Source organism: Protopterus annectens, chromosome 3.part0, assembly GCF_019279795.1.
Source record: "Protopterus annectens isolate FY-2018-M chromosome 3.part0, PAN1.0, whole genome shotgun sequence".
Classification (NCBI taxonomy): domain Eukaryota; kingdom Metazoa; phylum Chordata; order Ceratodontiformes; family Protopteridae; genus Protopterus; species Protopterus annectens.
The window spans coordinates 1654083939-1654102995 of NC_056731.1; positions in this window are offsets into that span (position 1 = coordinate 1654083939).

Here is a 19057-nt window from a genome sequence, read left to right on the forward strand (position 1 = left end):
GGTGAATTTGTGATTTCCCATCCATTGGTATGAATTGCATTTGAATAGGCTTAGGGAAGAGCTCTGCGTCACATAAATGGAGAGTTTGTTCCAGAGAAGGGGGAATCTCTGAGACACATCACTGTCTGGTGAGTGGGGCATCCGTCTGTCTGACAGTAGAGTGTTCAATAACCAATATATTGTGTTGTGCAGTAGTTTGCCTTAAGGGCTTACAGGTTGAGACATTGTGTGATATGGTTGTGTGTGTCCAGGAGAGTGTTGTCTTTGTAGACTGAAATGTTGCTGAGAACAGCATACGGGAAGCCTCAGCTTATGTGAGTTTATGTATTTGATCCATAGTAGGTGTAGTGTTTGTGTGTGTGTGTGTGTGTGTGTTTTACTGGCAACCTGATTGGAAATAACAGGTGTCTATATGCAAGAGCTTTGCCGCCAAAGACATAGAATAATGTCATCTCTCACATACTGTGTCAGTCTGCTTATGAATAAGGTGGCTGTTAGTAAACATAAGACAATTGCCACATTGTCTCAGGATGCCTAAATTCACCAGACTGGCTACAGAAACTGTAGGAAAGTGCACATCCATGACTGGACTGTGGATTTTTTTTTGTAATCTAAGAGGGGCAGTGCAAGAGGTGTTTGTAACTTTCAAAATTATGAGTTGAAGGGGTTGAGGGGGGTGGTCTAAAATTGATCTAAAACAATATTCTTGGGGTAATGCTTCTCAGTGGGCAAACACCTGCTCTACACTCATGTTTGGTTGTCCCACTTGTAATAATTTTCATGTCATTAGGGCCTAATTTCACCACCTATTTTCATTTATGTGACATTATATGGTTATTTGCACATATCTGCAGTGCTAAAGTTTAATTTACTTGGTCTCACTTTGCAGGTGTCTCTTTTTGTTCAAAGTTAATATATGATTTTATGATTCTTATGCAATGTGTTATACTACCTAACCTGGATCATGACTAATAAAGGTTCCCAGTACCAATCCACCTAACATGTAAATAAATAAAATAAAATACTTTAAATATAGTCATCCACTCATTTCCTTCTGACCAAGTGATTATTATGAAAGATGTACTCGAGTGGTGGTGTTGCTGTTTGCTTTCTGTTTCTACTGATTAGTACTTACTCAATTTAGGATATTTGTTCATTGACCTTTTGTTCAAATTCTAATTTGAAATGAAAACAGTTGTCTGAAGCAGAATTGAAATTGCCACTTGTCTGGTATAAAGACCCCCACAACCCATACAGTGGGCTTTGCACCAAGCTCCCTCTGCTTATACAATTGATTGCAAAATCACTGCACATTTGGAAAGAAGAGTTCTGTTTACATAATATTGCACATTTGGTTGCCACACAAGTGAAAATGCCCCTTTTTATCAGTATGTTTTTTTGATTTTGCCTTTGTACTATTGCAATATTTTATAGATGTAATAAGACATCCCAGCCTTTCTTAAACTTATCTAAGTTTGAGTCTTAGTAAATTATTAAGTTTGAATCAACGAATGACTGAGTAAATGACTGTGTGTGTGTGTGTGTGTGTGTGTGTGTGTGTGTGTGTGTGTGTGTGTGTGTGTGTGTGTGTGAGGGGAGTTATGCATGGACCTATACATAAATATTATTTACAGGTGCTTACTTATTTGCCGGCAGTCAAACATTTATAAACATTATGCATTTAAGGGATTTCTTTTGTAGAAGTGTATAGTTCCCGTGCCAAACATTTATCACTGGATAAGAAGGTTCATAGGTTCATAGGTTCATAGGTTTATACTAGGCTATCTGCCCTAAGGCATTTATAAGCCTAGCCCAAATTATTGTGGCTTACGCCACCCCTTATATGAAAAAATACTGTGCCCATTAGTTTGTTGTGCCTCTGTCCAGCAGTGACACAGAGATGATTCCTGGGGTAAACCTATGATCTCCCATCCACAGGTCTAGATTTCTCTTGAACAGAGTCAGCGAGGTGCTCTGCCTCACATGGACCGGGATTTTATTCCACAGCATAGGGAGTCTCTGAGTGATAAATCTATCCCTCCAGCACGTCCTATTTATATCCGTGCTAAGGTTTAAGTCGCTTGCTCTAGTGGTTTTGGTGGATTTGGATTTTTGAGGTGGAGCATGTCCATTAATTCCGGGTTGGACATGGCCTTGTATGTCAGGCACATGTCACCTCTGAGCAGACGGTATGCGACTGAATAGAGCTGGAGTTTCTTCAATCTGGCAGCATATGACGGATTTTGGAGTCCCTTTATCCTTTTGGTGAGGAACTTTTGGGGTCTCTCCAATTGCTGCAGATGTCGGGTGAGATACATCCCGAATGGGGCATTGTACTCGATCATTGGTCTGATAAGTGAAGAGTACAGGGGAACAATGACCTCACTAGATCTGGATGTGAATCCCTTCATGATCAGGTGGGCAATGTAGAAGGTCTTTCTAACCACTTTAGCAATGTGAGTGTCAAAGAAAGGCCACTGTCAACCTGGGTCCCCAGGTCCCTGATAACCTCTTCTGTGCTTAGTGGATTGCCACCTATATGGTAGCTTGGGGTTACCTTGTTTTTCCCTAAGGGTATGACTATACATTTTTTGGCGTTTAACTTCAGGCCATGGCTCTGGCACCAGCTATCTGTTTCCGTGAGTCCCTTCTGAAGGATATCCTTGACCGATGCACTTTCCACTATGGCACCCAGTTTGCAGTCGCCAGCAAACTTTGTCAGTCAAAGTCCTCCCGTGTTGGCCTGTACTTCTGAGAAGTAGATGCCAAACAATAGGGGCCAAGGACCGAGCCCTGTGGGACACCACTTGTGACCGGCTTGGAGTCTGACACAGCGCCAGCAACTCTAACCCTGTGGGTTCTGTCCTTAAGCCAGTTTGCAACCCATCTTGTGACATATGGGTTTACATTTAAGCTGGTAAGTTTTTCTACAATACCCGAGTGGGGTATTGTGTCGAAGCCTTTGCAAGGTCAAGGTAGGCTGTATGGTCTGCCTTTCCTCATCAATGGCCTTGGTGACTGTTTCAAAGAAGTCAACCAAGTTCAAAAGGCATGATCTTCCCTTGACAAAGCCAAACTGGGTCGGGTCCAATGTCTGCAAGTCCCCTATATCTTTGTTTATGAGCTCCATTATGATCCTCTCCATAGCTTTGCAGACTAGACTTGTTAAGCTTATGGGGCGGTAATTACCAGGGTCCGTAGAGGCACCGCCTTTGTGGAGTGGGACCACAGTTGCCGTCGCCACTCCTTGGGCACGTATCCTGTGGTAAGGCTAAGATTAAACAGCTGCCTTATGTGCGGGTTTAATTCCTCATTTAGCTCGTGTAGCACACAGCCGGGGACACCATCCGTCCCATTGATGCTGTGTTTTTAGCTTTAGAGAGAGCAGCTTTCACCTGCGCATTTGAGATGTCCGGGAGGCTACACTCGGCTGGGATAGTTATCTCTCCTTTAGGGGAGAGGGGTGAAGTTTGCACTGAACCTGTCTGCCAGTATGTTGGCAATGTCTGTGGGTTCAGTGATTTTTGTATCATTTTGGACTAATTCTGAGCATATCTGGGAGTTTCCACCCAGGTTCCTAACATAGCTGAAAAAGGCCTTATGATTGTCCTTTGAATCCATGGCAATTTTTCTCTCAAAATTGGCCTTAGTTGATTTTATGAGTGCTCGTATTTTTTACTAATAATGATCAGGGGTGACTTCCCTTTTATGGATTTTGTTCTATCATGTAATAGCTTTCTCCTCTTATTGTAAAGTTTGTTAATGGCTGGGGTCCACCAGACTGGACGTTTGCCCTTTGTGGAAAGAGTCTTGGTTTTATTTGGGATTGCCTGATCCATGCAGTCCTGGAGGTGTTCATAGAAGGCATTTGTAAGGGCTTCCGCAGCTTGGGTTGTGGTTTCCTCTGGCTCAGGGGCCTTGAAGGATACCACACCAGTCTTGAGTAGTGTGAAGTTTGCTTTAGAGAAGTTCTTCACTATGGTCTTTTGCTTGGGGTGGGGCGGATGTGGATTTCCAGTGAGATTAGTTTATGATCAGATCTCACCAATGAGGGATATACTTCCGGTGTGGAGCATTTTGTCCCCATGTTTGTGACAATGAGATCTAGTATATTTTCTCCTCTCGTGGGAACAGTGACTAGCTGTTCCATGGCATTTGAATTTATGAACTCCAGGAACCGTTGGGCTAGAAAGTTAGGGCTTGAGTAATGTTCCCAGTCTATATTCGGTAGTTGAAGTCACCCAATATGATGGTGTTTGGAGATACATTTATACCCTCCAGTGTCTTCAGGAAGGCTGTGTGGGGTTCCTGAGTTTGAGAGGGTGGCCTGTAGCATGCTACAATTTGTAGAGCAGTTTTGCCTATGGTTAGTTGCACCTGGATGGTTTCCGAGCTTATGCGTTGCCACCAACCTGGAGGTGTGAGTATCCTTTATGAATATGGATACACCCTCCTTTTGTGGTGTGGTCCGGGTTTTGGGGCCGGAACGCATGATATGAGGTAAAACCTAATAGTGCCGGGTGCTCTCAGGAGCCTTGAACCAGGTTTCAGTTACAGCACAGACATCGATGTTCTCCATACTGAGAAGGGCCTCGAGTGCGTGCATTTTGAGATTTAGACTTCTGGCATTGAGCAGCATTACCCTCAGTTTCTTCCCATTTTTGTTTTCTAGGGTGGTAGGTTTAGAATTTGAGCCTTGCCTAAAAAAGGCACTATGGGGTGGCAAGAGCCTTAGCCAATATCCGGAATCCCAGGGTGACAGGTGCAAGCCGTCCCTTGAAGCAGCGTGGCTTGTCAAGCATGTCATCCCAGGCAGACAGACACTGGATCCCCTTTGAATGACACCAGACATTAAGCCAATTGTTAAAGCTGATCATCTTGTCTCTATATTGTGGCAACATTCTTGGTGAAGGAAGGATACTGCTCAGGGTTAGGGTCATACCTGCCTGGGCTACATAATCAGAGAGCTCCTCTATGTCTTTTTCATGTAGTCCAGGGAGGTGCGTCTCAGGTCGTTCACACCAGCATGGACAATGACTGTGTCATATTTGTACTTGCCATGGAGTGACCCGAGTGCTTGTGTTATGTGGCGGATTCTAGCCCGATAGGCAGCTTACTGTGACCCTCTCCTTGTTCAGCCTGGTGAGTGGGACATCAGTGTGTCTGACTATGGAGTCACCTATGACAAGTATGTTTGGTGTTGTATTTGGCCTTAAGGGCTGTGACTGCTTTGCACACTGCTTTTGTGGTTTATGTGTTGCTTGTGGGGTGTCTTGAGGTAGCAGTTGTTTGGGTGTCTGCTTTGGAGGCCTCTGCTGTTTAGGTAAATTTTACTCAGAGCCTCTGAGTATGTCTTTGTGTGTTTATGTGTTTGATTCAGTGGAGTGGTAGCATTATGTGAGGCTGGTTTTGTGGTGTGTGTAGTTGCCTTCTCCTCCTGTCTGGTCTTGCCAGTCCTGAGTTGAGAGAGCTCAGCCTCCAGTTTGGCTAAATAGCTGCATCTCTCAAGTATTTGTGTTATGTGGGAGGAGGAGAGGGTTGTCTGTGTACATGAGGCAGTTATAACATTGCCTCAAGATTCCCAGATTCACCAGCTGGACCAGAGAGGAGATTGACAACTGACCTTTGGACATGCTAGAATAATATTGGGAAATCCTTAATTGAAAACAAGGGCCAGTGGGGAGTGAGGGTGTAGTGCTTTTAATTTTTAGTGCTGACTTATATAATTGCTTTAGTGAGCAAGTGCCAGGTAACTTGAGTGCAATGTGTTACAAGTAACTAAATGCAAAACGACAAACAGTAACTTTCTTTCAAGTGAAACAAGGAAATAAGTACAGTAAGCAATGCAGATATCACTAGTGATCCACAGAAGCGCTGAGAAGTTGCGTATTAGGTGGAATTAGCTTCCAGGGAAATAACAAGCAAACAAACAACAAGCATATAAACAAAGCTAGATTCAGTAGGCCTGGATCTAGTCTATGCTAGAGCAAACAAGGTGAACCAATTTCAGTAAGATACAGTTCAAATATTCAGGCACTATAAACCTTTAACCAGAAAATTCCCAGCTCAGAAGGGCAGAGTCCAGCCTCTTCTCCCACAAGAGTGCAGACCACGAACCTTCTTAATGTAAAATAACTGGCCTGAAGCCCAAGTGCCTAAACCAGAACTAATACACTTGGACACTGGGCTCTCAATCAGCAGTTCCCAACTTAGAAGGATGAAAGCTACCTGTCCTGCCACCACAGTGCTTGCCACAAACCTTCCTAATGTAAAACAACTGTTCTGAAGCCTAAGTGCTTAATCCAAAAGACTTGAATGATAGCTACACTTTAATCAAGTTACAACCAAGCAGTAATAAATACCATTGAATACTTTAGAGAATGTCTGGATTAGTGCTCAAGTTACACAAACAAAGCTAGATCCAGCAGGCCCGAATCCAGTCTATGCCACAGCAAACAAGGCGCACCAACTTCAGTAAGGAACAGTTCAGATATGCATGCACTATAAGCCTTTAACCAGAAATTCCCAGCTCAGAAGGGCAGAGTCCAGCCTCTCCTCCCACAAGAGTGCAGACCACGAACCCTCTTAATGTAAAATAACTGGCTTGAAAGCCCAAGTGCTTAAACCAGAATTAATACACTTTTAGAATAACAGACACTGAGCCCTCAATCAGCAGTTCTCAACCTAGAAGGATGTAAGCTACCTGTTCTGCCACAACAGTGCAGACCACAAACCCTCTCAGTGCAAAACAACGAACTGGTCCGAAGCCCAAGTGTTTAAACCAAAAGGCTTAGAATGAGTTACACCAAGCAGTAATAAATACAATTGAGTATTTTAAGATGATGCAAAAGTAAAAAGAAGTAGGTAAAAACACAAGTACAGTAAAAGCAGATGAAATTTTTTTTTTTTTTTTTTCTGAACAAGTGCTGAGATCAAAGAAACAGATTTGAGTGCTGAAACTAGAAAACTGGCTAGTTATAAGAAATAAACAAGCTAGAAGGCTTCCCTCAAACACAGAAGGGCTTGGGGGCTCAGAAGCCTACAAATAGTCTGTACCACTTAACAAGAAAGGCAGGAAATAAGCTTAATTTTTTTTTTCTTCTTTCTGGTTTCTATAAAGAAATGCTGATCACTGGATGCTGAAATCTTTGTAAACTGATTTGTTTCTGCATTCACTGCTATTATTTTAAAATATAAGAAGGAAAAATGTCTGAGTAGAGTTATATCAGAAAAGAGTTTGGTCTGAAAGGCAGTAAAATTGCCCTCTAAAATGAAACAAATGTTGTTCTTGCCATTGCCTTAAACTTTCACTGTAACCTAATCTGTTGTTGCCTAAAAAAAGAAAAAAAGTGCTACAAAATTTCTTGAGACGTGGAAATCCCAGTCTGATCAACAGGAGGAAAGTACCTAGTTTTTTGTTAATATTCCATAAGCAATGATGCGTAATCTTTAGTGTTGTTTACTTGTTTTGAACTGCATAAAAATTAAGAATCGAATGAGAAATTACAGTTTGTTACATGTATTAATGTATTAAAAGACAAGAATCATTCTTAAAAGCATAAATAGATCATGCTGATTTGTTTGTCTCCCTGATTTTTATTGCATATGATAATCAGCCCTGACAGTATTAGCCTCTGAAAATGTATTACAAAGTTTTTAGTGATAGTCTTAAGAATTTTATAGAGTAAATAAGACATATAGTTCCCTTTCTCATACAGACACAAGTATCAGTATTTTCAGAATGAATTAATGGATGAATGAATGAACAGTAAGGCTAATGCAAGCCAAACAGTCCATATTATTTTTTTTTCAGCTCCACTGTGTTTAGTCTTTGAGAAGAAAAAACAGACTTCCTCTACTCTAGTTTCATAGAATTTTCCTGTTGCCACTTTGGTTAATGATCATTCTAGGTTATTCCCTAACAGCTGCTGAGAGCCTACAAAGCTTTCCTTGTTGTGATGGCCAACTATTTTTTTCAGTTAACATCAGTCGAAACTCACTTGCCTCAGAATGAAACTATAACACATATGCATGTAAGAACATGTTTGTCAAGGGCTTCACATTTAACATACTGTACCATTCTAAACTGCTGTATTACACCTTAAAATCTCATGTAGTAACACCTGTATTACGTTTAATTATTCTTACAATTTAACTCATTTAAAATATCACACTGTTCATAAGCTTTCTTTATGGGCATAACTGCTTACAAAATTGAGCAGTTGTACTAATCAGTATAGAACTGCATGAAGAACCTTAGAGCCGTATGTAACAAGGAAATGTTAATTCTATTAACTGTTTACTTGTAAAATAGTCCTAAAAGTGTCCTAAACATATTACTATTCAACTGAAATGTTTATTTCCATCCTGGTATTATAAATACAGGGCTGAAATGTATAAGGTATCTTCTGTACAAAAACAAACACGACAGTTGTGTGTTTGCATTTTACTAAGAGAAAGTGGGGCTAAAAAATACGAGATGGTGCAGAAGAATGTTTTTGTAACTTGCTCAGAAGGGAATTTCCCATAGCAGAGACAATTCTTTTCAATCCAAAAAAAAAAAAAAAATCTCTGACATGGATCTAAAAGTCAGCTATCACATTTCAGGAGTCCTCAGAAAAAATGGTCACTGGCTACAATTAGTCATAATTGATATATGTTTGCTTGTGTGTGTGTGTGTGTGTGGGGGGTGGGGGTTATTTGCAAAATAACTAGTGATTCACGCTCATTTGTACAGTCATTAGTGTGTGACTGGCCAGCTTTTCCTCAGAAGGTCAAAGTTCAGGTGTACCAGGGATGTTCTCTACAGTGATAGAATGACCTCAGAACTTGTATATATAAGCAGGTAGCAGTGGTTTTCACCACTACTGTATTATTTTCCTTCCCTTGCCAGAGTGTTATGCATTAAGTTAAAAAAACTTCAGAAGGCCTCAGATAAAGCTTAGGCTCATGATGTTTGACTTTCCAGGTTGAGTTGAACTTAGGATAACTGATATTTTTCCCTGGTAAGAATTAAATTTCTTGCTAGACATTCAGAGGGCAATTAGGCAAGTTGGTTGCTTTTTTGTTTGGCTTTTCTTGTAGGAGGATGACTTGACTAGTCTAATGGATTGTTTTCCAAGTATCCTCTTCTTCCTTATAATTACTTCAGTTTTTCACACTGCTGTTTATTTTTATAGCTGTCCCATGGCCTATTTCTCGGTTTAATAAAGGATCTTACCAATGGCATAATATGTTTGCCAAGGTATAAGTAGAACTATATTACTTTCCAGTGGTAGAATGTATCTTTCAGTGGCAGCGGATCGTTGAACATGTATTCATAACATGTGCCAGACTCTCTAGTCTCTAGGACTGTGGCCTAGTCGCATGCTGCTAGCACCAGAAGGAGAAAGAAAGATGATAACTGTGAATGAAATGTCTTACAACGTCATAGGTATGTACTCGGTAATCAGTCTGCAGACCACTATAAGCTTAGCTAAAAAAAACATTCAAAAAAGAAGGCAAGGCAAGGTAGATGAGGGGAGAACCTAAGGTTGACAATGCAATTATGTACGTTGCCCTGTTCGATTCTCAGCTAGAGCGTCTTCTGTGTGGAGACATGCATGAATGGGCGTACCTTCATTGAAGGTTGTGCATCAGGGCTGGCAACTCGGCATGTAAAAATCTACTGCCAATCATTAGCGGACCGGAGTTCCGCTGTGGCGACCCCTAACCGGGAAAAGCCAAAAGACACAACAACCTTGAGGGTGGCAAAGGACCTACTGTGTTAAAAGGTTAGATGTTTTATATGAATGTTTCCTTAATAAGGAAATTAATGTAGATTTATATAATTATTTTAAAGTACCTAAATCTTTGACTCCCGTCATACAGGGACTCCTGAAAATTCATAAAAATTCCATGTGTCCTTCATTGTGACCTATAGCCTCTGGGCATAACTGGTCCACTGAATCTTTGTCAATTTACATTGAAAAATATTTGAGACCGATTGTGGATAGGAATCAGTTTATTTTGAAAGACTCAAAAGAGTTTTGGGGGGACTTATATGAATTCATGTTGCGTTGTGATATGGATTATGATTCTCTTTTATTAGTGACTTTAGATGTACATTCTTTATTTACATCTATTCCAAATGATACTGGTGTTGAGGTGCTTGCACGATATTTGATTTCTGATAGGACTTCTGAACATAGATGTATAGACTTAATATGTTTTCTCATGGAATTAGTACTTGAAAACAACGTCATGCTCTTTGCTCATAATTTATACTTACAGAAGGATGGAGTGGCCGTGTACACTTCAAGTGCCAATAGTTATGCTAATTTGATTATAGCCACTTGGGAAAGGGTTTATATTTTTGAGTCAAATAGATGGAATCAAATAATGTTTTATAGGCATTTTGTTGACAACCATTTTTGTTATGGCTTTGCAGTCTGAATTAGAATTTTTTCATTGAGAAATTAACAGTAAAACGTTTCTTAAGTTTGATCTGAATAGTTCATATACGAAGATTGATTTCCTAGACATAAAGATTCTTAAGAATAATGACAAGGGTTTGGTTACCAAGATATAAAGAAAGGAATGCTATAGGAATGCATTGCTTCATAGGAGAAGCATGCACCCTAAACATGTCTTCAGGAATGTGGTCAAAGGACAGGCACTGAGAGTCTCTAGACTGACAGCCAGTGATGGTGATTTTAAGGCAGAATTATTAGATCTCGGGGATAGGTTTGCAGAGAGGGGATACACTGATATCGCTACTAACAATATTCTGGATGAGGTAGCGACTATTAGGGATGGAATAGGTAAACCTAATTTTTCCTCAGATGGGGGTACTCCTGAGAAGGTTAAGCAGAGTAAGAAGGCACCGATAGATGTACCGACCTATTTCTCTAATAATGTTAATATTGTAACTGATGTAGTTAAAAAATACTGGCAGATTTTGACACATGACTCTGATATTAGAACTATAGTAGGGGATAGGCTTAATTTTTTATTCAAGATTAAAGAATCACTCAGGAAACTACCATGTTATCCTAAAGGAAGCACAGGAGCTTCTTCAGTAACTGCTAGGCAAGGGACCTTCCCTTGTACCAAATGCAATTCTAATGTGGTGTATTGAGCAGTGTGTAATGCCTGTTCAGCTTTCTATGTAGAGAAGATTCCTACTTCCACTACAGCTAATCTCTTACTAAAACTCAAACCCAGAAGTACTGCCCCAGGTAACCTACCCCCTGAGTACCTACAAATATCAGCCAAATCCATCAGCTACCCCATCAGTATTCTCATAAACAGATCTATTCAAGAATATTATGTACCTTCCATCTGGAAAAAAGCCTTCATCATACCCTTACATAAAGGTGGCAACAACACAGAAATCTCAAATTTCTGCCCTATTGGCATACTATCCCCCATCTCTAAAATAATGGAAAAATGCATTCAAACCCAACTTATGACTTTCTACTCCAAAACCAACTGCTAGCAACCAGTCAGCATGGCTTTCGACTTGGTCACAGCACTATAACTGCTCTCCTATCCTTTCTGAATACTGTCAACCTCAGCTGTAATGATGGTAAACTTGTCTCTGTGCTATTCCTCGACCTCTCAAAGGCCTTTGATGCTCCCATTCTCTCCTCCTTTCTAAGCTCTCACACCTAGGTATGTCCATTTCCGCTCTTGACTGGTGTACAAACTATCTCACAAACAGACAACAATTTACCAAATGGTGAAACTCCCTCTCACCTTTTCTCACTACTGCCACCGGAGTTCCCCAAGGATTTATCTTGGGACCCCCTTCTTTTCAGTCTTTTCAATAACAACTTTCATTCTGCCATCACTCATGGATCTGTAGTACAATATGCAGATGATTACACTATTATCTGAGACAGAACCTCAGAAACTGAACTTCTGATCTTGACCCAAAACGCTTGCTCCATTACAGAAAATTGGATGACCAATAACCACTTTGCCCTTAACCCCAATAAAACCAAACTCCTGATCTTTACACCCAAAAAACCCACCACTCTTAACAATCAAACTTTATCATCTACTCTTCTAACAAACCCCCCATAGAGATAGTACCCCATACCAAGTTACTTGGTGTTACCGTGGATGATAACTTAACTTACAACCAACACATCTACAATAACATTAAAAAAAACACCAAAAACTTGGTACCCTTTACAGACATAAACACTTTTTAAACTACTCAACTAGAAAAACACTTACCTGTACCTTTCTCCTACCCTGTCTCCTCTACAGTGTCCCCATTCTCACAAACATCCAGTCATGTTTAAAACATAAGATGGACACCTGTTACAACAAAATTGCTAAGTTGGACACCGGTGCAAATTTTCTTCCCGTCACTGCCACTCTACAATCCTTGAACTGGCTTGAACTACCACAACACCTCACATATATACAACTATCTACAACACACAAACTTATATACAAACCTATGGAATGCCCAGCCCTCACCCTCCTCCTAACTTTCTATCAACCAAACCGGCATCTCAGATCTGAAAATCAGTCTCAAATCCAAGTAAATAGACCAAAACTCCCCACAGGTCAGTATCTTTACTCTTTCACTGTAGCCAAACTGTGGAATGCTCTTCCATCTCATCTCCATATCATGAATAGCGCCCCTGTATTCAAAAAGTCTTTACATCAATATCGCTCTTCTCAATGGCTCTTCCAGGGAAGTAAATAGTATGGGAAGAAATAGCCAGGGAATTGTTATGGCTAGGCTTGTATAGGCCCTAGGGCCGATAGCCTAATACCAACCTATGAACCCATGTACCATCCTCAACTCCTCAATAACCTGATTTCCTGATTGACCTCTTTAAACCCAACACTCACCTCTTTCTCCCATCTTAATATGTCATCCTTGGAAATCTATCTATACCAAATTTTGCCTCAATTGGCATATGGAAATTATGGTAGTTACCTACTCTTGTTTATGCATTCTATATAAGGTATACTCTGAATAGTCCATCTGTTCAAATGCATTATATTATTGTATATGTGTATGGCCTATCTGTATTATCTGTAAACTCTTTATACATTGATACCCTGCCATAAATAAAAATTTACTTCTTAACTAACAGCCATTGAATTGTCCAATGTTCCAAGTTATTCTCCTGTTTGATACACCTTTTTATAACTTAGCTATATTTTAGATACTCTTGTTTAATATATTTATATTATCTTGTATTCTGTTATGGAGCTTTTGTCCCTGGGCTTTCACTGAAAATGGGCTCATTTCAGCCCAGTGGACTTTCCAGGTCAATAAAAGCAAATAAATAAATAAATACAATAAGACCAACAGGAAAGTGAAATTCAGGATTAGGGAGAATTTTTTTAAATATTAGAAATGCAGTTTTGACAAATGCTGTAGCTAAACATGTCTCTGTTTGTGGTCCCTCACATTTTTTCAGGTTTCTTGTGATAGAGAAGGTTTGTGATAGTGAATGGGATGGTGATGTGGTTAATAAGACAGAAACTTCTGAAACTAGATGGATCACAAGATTAAGGGTGGCTAGAGCAAAGGGACTGAATGATAGAATTCCCCTGAAAGCTATTCTGAAGAATAGGATGCTTTTTAAATAATAAGTAATTATGAGCATTTATTTTTATTATTTTTTATTATTGTTTTTATAGAGTTAAATGTATGTTTATTACTAGATATAGCTATCATCGCTGCTATGTTATGAGAATAGGTTTATGTCAATGTCAGTTTTGGAATATTCAATAATGAATGAGTTAATTATTTGTTTTGTTCTGACTGGTTGCAGTTCTATTGTGAATAGTATTTATTCATTCTTTGTTAAAAGTAATGATATGGTATGATGAAGTGATGTTTTTCACTACGAAAGTGCTAACTGTTTAATAAACTTGGTTTCTACCTGTTTGTTGTGGCTTCCTAAATCATTAAGGTGGCCTAATGGTTAAGGTGATTGCCTTACAAACTGAAGGTACAGAGTTTGAGTCTCACAAGGGCTAATTGGCTAGGCTTAAAATGACTCGCAAGGGCAGTTAGTCTAGTACTACTCTATGAACCTATGAATCTATTGGTTGGTCTGTTGTATGTTGCTGTGGATTATTTGTACTACTTTTTTATTCAACGGTCCATTTATTTGAGCTGTGACCTTTTGCAATGGCATAATATGTTTGACATGGTATAAGTAGAACCATATTGCTTTCCAGTGGTAGAATGTATCTTTCAGTGGCAGTGGATCATTGAACAGGTGTTCATAACATGTGTCCAGACTATCTAGTCCTAGGACTGTGGTCTAGTCACATGCTGCTAACACCAGAAGGAGAAAGAAAGATGATAACTGGGAACGGAAGGTCTTACAAGTTCATAGGTATGTATTAGGTAATCAGTCTGCAGACCATTATAAGCTTAGCTCAAAAAATCCATTCAAAAAGGAAGGCAAGGTAGATGAGGGGAGAACCTAAGGCTGACTGTGCAATTATCTAGGTTTACCTTGAGAGTGGCAGAGGTGCTACTGTGTTTGACATGTAGTAGAAGTTTGCTCCAGAGGTGAGGGATATGTTGAGTTATGAGTCTGTCATGTCAACATGTCACATTTAACTATTGATGAAGGTTTAGTTCCTTTTAACACTTATATGAAGTACCATGTGTTCTGTGAAGGAATAGGAGTTCAGAGAGGGTTGGGTCTTTTATGTCTTGAAATGCTATGCACAAATCTCCATGGAGGTGTCTATAAGAGATAGAGGGCTGCCAGTCTATGCTTGATAACTAAGATTTCTGAGGCCACTAGCTTTTTAATTATGAATCTCTAAGGTCTCTCAAGTTGAGTGAGATGGTAGGATAAATACAAGTGAAAAGGTTCATTATATTCAATAATGAGTCTGATTAACTACAAGTAAAGGGGAATTAAGACTTTTCTGGATCTGGAAGAGATTCCTTTGGAAATTAAATGAGCTACATAGAAGGCTTTCTGATCTACTGCAGAGACATGATGGTCAAATGATATTTCTTACATGGCAGGGGACAGGCAGTTCTATCTGAAAATTGAAAATAACAAATAAATGACAGCTCAGAGATGAAGGCAGGATTGCTCCATGAAGAATGTTGTGTGTCCTTTTTGTTATTTCCAAGTCTCCTCTCCTCTCCCCTCTCCTCCACTGTCGAATTGGGGTATGCTAAGAATCTCAGGATTTGGCTTATTTGCTCCAGGCTGTGCTGATTGGAGGTTTTGAAAAACCTTTAATGAAGTCTGCCAATAGAATGGCATTATGCTTGCTCAGGTAGATGGTTATCTGTTTGAAAATGTTAGAAGTAGCTTCAGTAGTAGTTTATCAGTAGGGGATATAAATAGTTACCCCTATTATTTAATGATTCACAAACTATCTCTTTAGTTCTGCCTTTGTTGGGATAAAATTCTTAATGTTTAAGGAGGTTGTTCTAATGCTGAATATCGTATTAAGGTTTACAAAGAGAAGGACCCTGTCCAACAGAGCATATTCATGCCCTGTCACATCTTGCTCTTTGGAACCTATGATAAATTGCTGGAGACACTGCTGAGTCTGCTTTGAGACAGGTTTTTGTTGCATTGATTAAACGAATCTTAAGAAGTTCAAGACATTTGAAAATAATTATTTGCAAGACTCTGGACGTTAATCAGTGGACATCATATACTCTTAAGACACAAACCAAGTGAAGTTGCTTTGACTGTTCCTGGGTTGGTATGACATCACAAATTGTTATCTACTTTAATATTTAAAAATGAGCAAGTTTGAAAAGATGTGGAAGATACATATGGTATGACATCACAAATATCTACTAGTTTTAAATGTGATCAAGTTTGAAAAGATCTGGAAGACACATAAATAAAACAAGTGACAGTGAGATGACAGATCACTGCAGGAAGCATGACATTCAAAGTAGCACTTAGTGTATAGCAGGGAAAACCCTAAGAAAACACAAGACTCTGCTGTTTGGGGCTTGCTAAGACCAAATTATTCATTCCTTATGCATCCAGGTGCCTTGTGGGATAATCTAGTGCTGACCCTATGTTTTTTTCTTTGTCTTATGTAGGGTTATATCCTAAGGATGAGCTGTTTCAGGCCCATTGCAGGAATTTGGTTAGCTCTACAAAGTGAGAAGAAGAAATGAGTAAGGGATGGGAGAGAAGATAGTAGGGGGCCCAATATTCTATTTGTCAGTTTTGGACCCCAATGTTCAGGCTATATTTTCCAAAAGTCACATAACCCAATTGGTATTGTTTTATTATAGGTAACTCATTATTACGACTCTCCCCAAATTAAATGAATGAGGGACTTTTGGGCTTATGCTGTGAGTGAAGCAGCTTCAGGCTTAGACTGCAGTGCATAGATTAGTTTTAAGAATTAAAAGTAGAGGGCTTTAAAAGTCAATATCTCTATACTGGTATTAGTGGGAGATTTTAAGCATGAACCTTATAGAAATAGGGGTTGATGCACTATGTAACAATAAGGTGGCCAATAGGAAGACAACAGTACACTTATGCATACTCAGTGGCTGTACAGTTACTGAAGAAGAATTAAGGTAAATACGTGGTGGTTCATTAGACTTCAAGTGAGGAAAATGTAAGGGGGATGGATGTATACACATAAACACAGACATGAGTGTGATATGATCTGTTAAATGTTCATTTTCATTGACAGATTTATATGCATTTTCTGTCTTATCGTGTACTGTATTTTCAGATGTTTGATATTTTGAGGACGTAAGATTGAATGTTTTGAGGTAAGGTAAGTGAGGGTTTGGGATAGGGGTATTTGTGTGAGTGTTTGTAGGTTAGGGTTAGAGTAAGGGTTAGGTAAGGGAATAGATTTTGCTTTGCATGCATGTGGTGTGTGTGTCTGAGACTGTATAATGTAGTGGTTGTGATTTTCTAAGGTAAGTTACAGGTTTAGGATTAGCAGGTATTTGTAAATTGGTGCAGTTTTTTTCCAAAATAAAATGTGTTATGGCCTAACAAAAGCAAGTAACTTCAATACAATTTGATAGAGTTGGCCTATAGTCTCTTAGTTGTGTGTTTCTCTGAGCATCTCAAAAGTGTATCTCCTGGATGCGTATAACAGGAATAATTTTCAGCTCCCTCCTAGTGTCTTCTGTGATGAAAGGAGATACTGCCAGCACAGCTGTCTGGTGTTTTGTAAATAATCATATGTCATTTGTGAATATCAACATGATCTATACAAGATGCTTGTGTTACAAATGTATTACAACTGTATGTCATGTGTATATCAAACTGGTCTCTATAGACTTGTGTTAAAAAAGGTATTTTGTAAAGTACTGAGCTTAAAGATGTAACCACAGTGTAACCTACTGGAAAAGAACATAAATGTACATACATTATTGTAACTGTTTAAGTGTTTATATTTTAACAGTGGAAACTGGGACACAGGAGGTTAACCTCAGTCTAGTAAATTTCAGAAAAATAGCTGAAATTAAATTATTTTATCAGCAAGAAGACACAATGTCTGTGCTGAGAAGCTTTTTGTATTGTCTTGGAAGTGTTTTATTGTTTTATGACTTCTAGCATTTGCCAAAGATCTGAGGAAAAGCCCTTGTTTATGTATTTTATGTATTTTTACAGGTAGATGCTAAATGGTACCAGCTGCCATTAATGGTTGTTTTGGGCCTGTAGACTAGAAGTCAGATAACAAGAAATGATGTCATTCTGCAAGCTATCCCAACAGTAATATTTGAGATATTAATGTGAGAACTCTCTGAGAGAGACACAACATTCTGTATTCGGTCTTGGACCTAACAAGAAGACCCATTCACCGCACATTTGCCTTGCTCTGTAGTAAGTTCTTAGGTTCTAGCAATTCTCTTAGATATAGTCAGAAATATAGCAAAGCTTAGCTTAGATATTTTTATTTCTTTATTTGAGACTGTCCTGCTATGTTGTTTTAAATATTTCCTGTGATATTGAACTGTGATGTCACCGTAAATATATATTTAGTATTGTCTTGTTCTTTTATTATTTATTATTAAATATATTTAAACCTTTCACTGTGGCTGATGTGTGTAGAAATAAGTTCTGAGAGTACTTGCATATTTATTTGGTGTCACTGTGTGGGCTATACCTAATAGCCTTGCTCTTGGTCAAACTACCATTTGTATTGATAGTAACATTACACAGTAAGACTGGACACCTTCTGTTAAGGGCCTTAAAGTAGCTGATAAACAGCTGGCTGGTGGCAGTGATAACTACATTATAGACTAGGTAAAAAGGGGCATAGCTAGTAAACCTGTGCCAGCCTTTCCCAGGTGTGTGTGTATAAATCAAACCTCAAAGAGTGTGTGTGTCAGCTGCTTGGGCAGGGACATGAAGCACTGGTTGGACAGAGAGGGTGCTGCAGGTCTTGGCTTGGCCACTTAGCTGAGATCTCAACTCTATAGCTGTGCCACTGGGGGAGTCTTATTGGGGATCTGGAGAAAGAGGGAGAAACCAGGCCCAGACTGACTGTGGTCTCTGTGTGCTAAGGGAAATTGCACTTGATGCAGACAGCTGCGTCTGGAAATACTGTATGTGTACCTGTCATCCTCCCAGTGTACGTCATTCACTGTTACCAGTGGTAAAGATTGAGGCTGCTTGATTACTGGTCCAGTGGTGGATTTTCTCATCTTCTTCTTCTTCCAGGTCTTTCTTTGCTTCTGATGTCTCTATTTTTCTGAGTCATTGTTCTACACATCAAATCCCTCTCCAAGACAGACAAGCAACACAGTGCAAGAGCTTCCTTTAGTTTTCATTTTATATAGTATTCATTTCTTCATTACATAAAACCTGCTTTGGATTCTACAGCAGGACTTCTCTCATATCTTAAAGAAACAGTCAATGAGGCAAAGAAACATTCTTATAGTAGCAGTGCGTTATTTACAACAACTTCACTGTAACAGTTCTAAGTAGTTATATCCATATTTACAAATATTTTGGTTACTTTTGCTTCACATTTTGGTAAGATCTGTGATATATTTTTATGTAAAATGTGGGCTACACTTTTAAATATATCCAAATTGTAACTTCTGTCTTAAAGT